We start from the raw sequence: 6,741 nt of genomic DNA, 5'->3' as shown, positions 1-6,741 counted from the left end.
TATACAAAGCACACAGCTGAACAATATATATATATATTAAGTACAAAATTTTGAATTGAACCCCAGGAAATCTTATATAATAAACCAACAACAAAAAATGCAAAATCAAAAATATTGCATTCAGTGTAATAAAAATATATCCAGCCCCAATTTTGCTAGGCACCAAAAAAATTGTGACCCAGGCAAATATAGAACTCCCACAAAAATATGCCCCAAATGCCATAAAATATTTAGCAAGGCATATTTCAATAGACATGTAGGCTCTTGTTCTGCACAGTCATCAACATTGCCCCCACAACCATCTACATCTGGTCTGAAAAGGAAGCATGAAACACCTGTTAATGCTAGACCGGGAAAGCAGCCACGCTATGCACCACCTATCCATAGCAGTTTTAATGGCCAACTTAGGGATCACTGTTTTGTATCAGAGCCAAGATGTGACATTAAGAATTTTTTGTACAGTATAAATCCTGATGTGCAGGCAATTCTAAATGCACAAAATGGCTCTTATAAGCTGTCCCTCAAATTATTTACACAATATAAGAAGCCAAATGGCACAAAATTTACACTGCCCCACATAACAGAAACTGTACCTGTATATTCAAATACAAATTCAGACAAAATAATAAGCAGTTTGATAGATCAATTGAATATTAAACACTCTGAATTTGCTGGAAAAGAGTCAGGATGGAGCCTATGCGGATCTCCACACAAGTTATATATTAATATTTCTGAATTCAGCCCATTACAAGGATCTACATATCTGCCATTACCTGCCAATATTAAAAACAAAAGAGCCGTGGTTAACATAGAAAATACCGACCAGAAATGCTTTTTGTGGTGTATTTTAGCTGCTTTGTTTCCAGTTTTAAGGAATCCTGAGAGAATAAGTTATTATAAACACAATTTTGATGAAGCAATGAAGGGCTTAGAATATCCAATGTCTGTTCAGAATATTGATAAATTTGAAAAAAAGGCCAGGCATATCAATGGCAAACAATTATCTATTAATGTATTTATTTGTTCTACTGGCCGTGGCAATTGCTTGATAGCACCTCTCAGAATCAGTACACTTGATGATGATTCTGCTGTTCCGATTGATCTGCTCTTAATTGAAGGGGAAGACACACACCATTACACTCTGATACACAGTCTTGAAGCTTTAATTAGAACACAACTAGACAAATTTAATAGAATATTTAAGTTGTGCAGAAGATGTTTAACTGTATTTGATGGTAGAAAAATGGTGAATGGGGTTCGGGAAGTGAATGCAGAAATTGCTAAAAGCAAGTTAATTGAACATTTAAAATATTGTGGCAACCATAAACCTGTTCATATGGTGATGCCAATACCAAGTGAAAATGCCAAATTCAAAAAGTTTGAAGCCTTGTTGGAACACCCAGCATATATAGTCTGTGATTTTGAATCAAATCTCAAACCTCTTGCATTCTGTAGCCCAGACCCTGAGGAATCTTCAATTACCTCATATCAATTACATGAACCTTCCAGCTTTTATTATGTGATTGTACAGGATGGTGTTGTTAGTAAAGAATATTTATACATAGGACCAGATGCCATCAAAGAATTTGCACATAGAATAGAAAATGAGTGCCTTGACATAGCATCTAATGTCTTATTAAAATCAAAACCCATGTTGCCTTTAACAGAGAAACAGATTGAAGATTTCAACAATGCAGAAAAATGCCCGGTATGTGATTCTGAATTTTCAGATACAAATATCAAGGTGAAACACCATTCTCATACAGATGGTAATTTCTTAATGGCCCTGTGTAATAGCTGTAATATTAAGATCCAGAGACCAAAATTTGTCCCTATATTTTGACATGGTGCATCCAATTATGATTTCCATCATCTGATCAGGTACAAGGGGTTTGACAAGCAGAATTTAAATATTTTAGCTGAAAATGATGAGAAATATATAGCTATTAGCAAAATAATTAAAGTTAATGGTGTTCCTATTCACTTAAGATTTCTTGATTCCTACAGAATTCTGTCTGCTAGCCTGGCTACACTGGCCACTCAATTATCTGATGATCAATTCAAAATCACATGTTCTTTGTTTCCAAATCAGAACCTGAAATTAATTAGGCGGAAGGGTGTATATCCATATGACTATGTTACAGATTTTTCTAAATTTGATGAGTGTGCTCTGCCACCACAACAAGAGTTTTACAGCAAAATCAGAGGATCTGGAATCACTGATGATGATTATCACCATGCCCAGTTGATGTGGAACAATTTAAAATGCAAGTCATTTGGTGATTATCACAAGGCATATTTAAAACTTGATGTGACTCTCTTAGCTGATATACTGCAGGCATTCAGAAAATCTTCCATGGAAAATTATAAGCTGGATCCAATGTATTTTTACAGTGCTCCGGGCCTAGCATGGTCTGCAATGTTTTTAAACACTAAAATGCAATTGGATCTGATCCAGGATCAAGATATGTATCTGTTTATGGAACAATGTATAAGAGGGGGCATGGTGCAATGCTCTCAGAGAAATGCCAGAGCAAATAACAAATATATTCCTGATTATGATCCAGCACTGCCATCAAATTATATACTGTATGTAGATGCCAATAGCCTGTATGGTTATTCTATGATGGATAAACTGCCATACGCAGGGCTTGAGTGGGTTGAAGATTTCAATATTGAAGATCTTAAGGATTTTGATGACAGTAACTATGGCCTGTTCTTAGAGGTTGATCTGACAATTCCTGATGATTTACACAACATATTTTCTGATCTGCCCCCAATTCCTGAGGTTCAGTGTTCACCTGGCTCTAAACAGAAGAAACTGATGATGACTCTAGAGCCAAAACAGGGTTATGTCATATATTACAAAAACCTCCAGTTCCTGATGCATCATGGTGTTCAAGTGAGCAAAGTTGGCAAAGTTTTGAGGTTCAGGCACTCAAGATGGTTGAAGCCATATATTGATACAAACACAGAGCTTCGAACATCCGCAAAGAGCCAATTTGATAAGACCTTGTTTAAATTGATGGTCAATTCTGTGTATGGCAAAACAATAGAAAATGTCAGAAAACATATTCATGTTAAAATAATTACTGACCCCAGCCGGAGCAAAAAATTGATAGCAAAGCCCAACTTCAATTCCAGAAGAATTTATGACGAGCATATGGCACTTTTTAATATGAAAAAAACAAAGATTAAGTTTGATAAGCCTATTTATGTAGGGGCTGTAATATTGGAATTGGCCAAATTACACATGCTGGAGCTCTATTATAATGTGTTGAAACCTTTTTATGGTGATTGTGTAAAATTGATGTACATGGACACAGATAGTTTTGTTCTTGATATTCAGACAGAAGATGTTTATCAAGATGTGTTCCAGCCTGAATTGTTTAAATACTTTGATACCAGTGAACATACAGAGATTCAACACCACAACAAAAAGGTGCCTGGCAAGTTAAAAGATGAGACACTTGGTGATGTTATTGTGGCATTTGCTGGGTTAAGGGCCAAGATGTACAGTTTTGAAACATGTAGTGGTGTTGTTGCCAAAAAAGCCAAGGGCATTGGCAGAGTAACTGTTGACAAAGAGCTTGAATTTGAAGATTACAAAAATTGCCTCAAATCATGTAGCACAATCAGAACATCAGAATCCAGAATTCAGAGTGTGGATCACTTGTTGACTAGCAATATTGTAAGAAAAGTGGCTCTGGACCCACATGATGATAAGAGATGTATTTTGTCATGTGGCATACATACTCTACCATGGGGTCATTGTGACTTGAAAAGTGGGAATCAATGCCCAATTACAGAGCATGATTTGAAATAAATAAACATGCCTATGAACTTATTTGGGTTCAAAAAACAGGCTATTATGGACCTGCCAACACCACAACCCTCTTCTGATATAATATCTAAACTAAGTGCTTTGTTAATTATTCATCTGAACAGAATACTTACAGATGTTGATGATGAAACAGGCAAAACATTGTACATATTTAACAATAATTTAAATCATTACCAATAACCTGTAGGTGGACAATTACAATTTATTACAACCCCTGAGGGTAATGTCAAGATTTCAATAGGGAGAAATATTTACAGGATAAAGCACTCAAACATGATTTCTGGCACTGTATATACTGTTTCTGCTGGTGACTGCTTATATATTGAGGTCCCGGGATCCTATGACAAGCTTATACCCTTTTTTATAGAATTAAGAATTAGATATTCAATAATAAATAACCGCTAAAACAAAAATGCCTAATGATATATTTGGCCATACAAGACATGAAGATCACAGTGATGAGATTCTGATGCTTGATGTCAGAGTCAAGAAATTAAGAAGTGATTTACAAGCTTTACAAACCACACTCAATGCCAGTCTTCAACTAGAAATTACAAATTTGCAATCACAATGCATGGACCCTCTTCTTAAAATTGATTCTGAACTCAAATTATTGCTTCAGAAATATACTGAATTTGCCACATTGGATAATTTTCAAAGTTTAGAAGAGGCTGTAGCAGCTCTTCAAGCCAAATTTAAGACCCAGGCCACCAACTCTGAGCAATTGAAACAACAATTGGAAGAGCAAATAAATAATGTCCAGGCACAGCTCCAAACAATTGTCAAAAGCATAAAATCACAAGAAGATTTTGATCTAGTGATTTCCACTCTAAAAGAACAGATTCAGTCATTACAGATACCTAATCTGGACCCCTTGAACAATGCCATAGCCGAGGTTAAAGAAAAAATTGAGACACTTGAAAATTTTATGAACAACTTGCCATCTTCTGATGCTTTGAGTGCAATAACTCGGAGTGTTGCCAACATTAAGCTGCAACTTGAAACATATGAAGATTTTGGAAAAATTCAAAGTACCATAACCCATCTTGAGGGTATAATAGCAGCAGTGCAAAGTGATTTGACAAATGTACAAGAATCTCGCCTGCCTGGGATTGTAGATACCCTTGTCAGTGTCCAGCAACAGATCACAAAACTTGAAAACCTCAACACTGAATCTGAGCTATCTCATTTTCATCACTTGATCGATGATATCCAAACAAAGCTTGAAATTTTACAACAATCAACACCCACTCAGGCAGATATAGCCCTGCTCCAAAATGCTATGCGTGGCGTGGTTGATGCTTCTGAATTAAATGATGTGAAATTGGCACTTGAATCTTTGCAAAATACTGTATCAAATCTGCCTACATCACAGGAACTTAAAAATATTAAGAGAGCTGTGAATCGCATATTGAAATCAGAAGATATCAAGAATATCCAGACAGAGATCAAACAACTTACTCAGACAGTGGCCACTCTACCAACCAATCAACATATTAATGAACTGCATGCCCTGTTTGAGGATATCAGAAGACAAGTCCATGATCTTACAGCTCAAAATTCAAAATTGGCAGTTGTTGAAAATTTACAGCAAATTGTAGCTAATATCAAGCAACAGCTAGGGACCATGGAATCCAATCAAGCAAATGCTTTGTCTGTTTTTGCCACCCAGCTTCAAGAAATTGTGCAACAATACAAGAAACTTGTTGTGGACATAAAAATCAAGCCAGGCCATGATGATGTTGTTAGGACTATCAATGAGCACCTTGAATCTGTAACAAGTAGATTGCTTACAGCAGAAAAAGAAATAACCGGCATAATCGAGAATCCTAAACATACAGTAATTCTTGAATTGTACAGTATCCCAAACAAAGAATATGATTCACCATTTACACCAGGTGGCAAAATATATATGCTGTCCCCTGCACAATTTTATTACCAGTTTTTTGTTGGGGGCACACTGAGACCAATCAAGATCAAATATTGGCTACAACCACAGGCACACCACTACCCCACCTTATCAATAACAAATGCTGATAACAAACCAAAAATCACCAGTGTAGAGTTAGAGGATTTTGCAGACCCTAATACATTAGAAACATCTTATGTTGAAGATGATGGCTCTCTGGAATTTTATATACAAATAGGAGACAAACTGTATTTAGAAAATCCTGTAGTATCAGCTGCTGAACACCCCATAGTTGCAATATTCTTGTTTACATATTATGTCTAGACAAATTATTGTTGATGAATTACACAGACAAGCCAGACATAATTATAAGAGACTGCCAGTAGTCACAAAAGGCATAGATGATTTATGGCAGAGCGACTTGATTGAGATGGCAAGTGGACAGCTGAAAAACTTAGACAAAATCAACAAGGGCTACAAGTATCTACTCACTGTAATAGACACATTTTCAAAATTTGCCTGGGCTGTGCCACTCAAATCCAAGACTGGAAAATATGTTACAGAAGCCTTCAGGACAATCATCAATCAGAGTGGAAGATCACCGCGCTATTTGCAAACAGATAATGGCAAAGAATTTTATAATTCTGTGTTCCAACAATTTATTAAAAGCCAGTCAATACAACATTACTCGAGTTACAGTGATCTCAAGGCCTCAATTGTAGAGAGATTCAACAAAACCCTAAAAAATCATATGTATAAACAATTTACACTTCAAGGTAATTATAAATGGATTAATATTCTTCCAGAACTTCTACAAAAATATAACAACTCGGTCCATTCCACAATCAACATGAAACCCTCTGAAGTAACTTCATCTGATGAGCAAAGATTGATCAGTACTGTTTATTATCCTAAATATCAGCCAACAAGAAAAGCCAAATACAAGGTGGGTGATCAAGTAAGAATCAGCAAATATAAGCACTTATTC

The sequence above is a fragment of the Lepisma saccharinum genome, chromosome 2 (assembly GCF_977018435.1).
Source record: "Lepisma saccharinum chromosome 2, izLepSacc3.1, whole genome shotgun sequence".
Taxonomy (NCBI): domain Eukaryota; kingdom Metazoa; phylum Arthropoda; class Insecta; order Zygentoma; family Lepismatidae; genus Lepisma; species Lepisma saccharinum.
Note: the sequence above shows the minus strand (reverse complement) of the source record.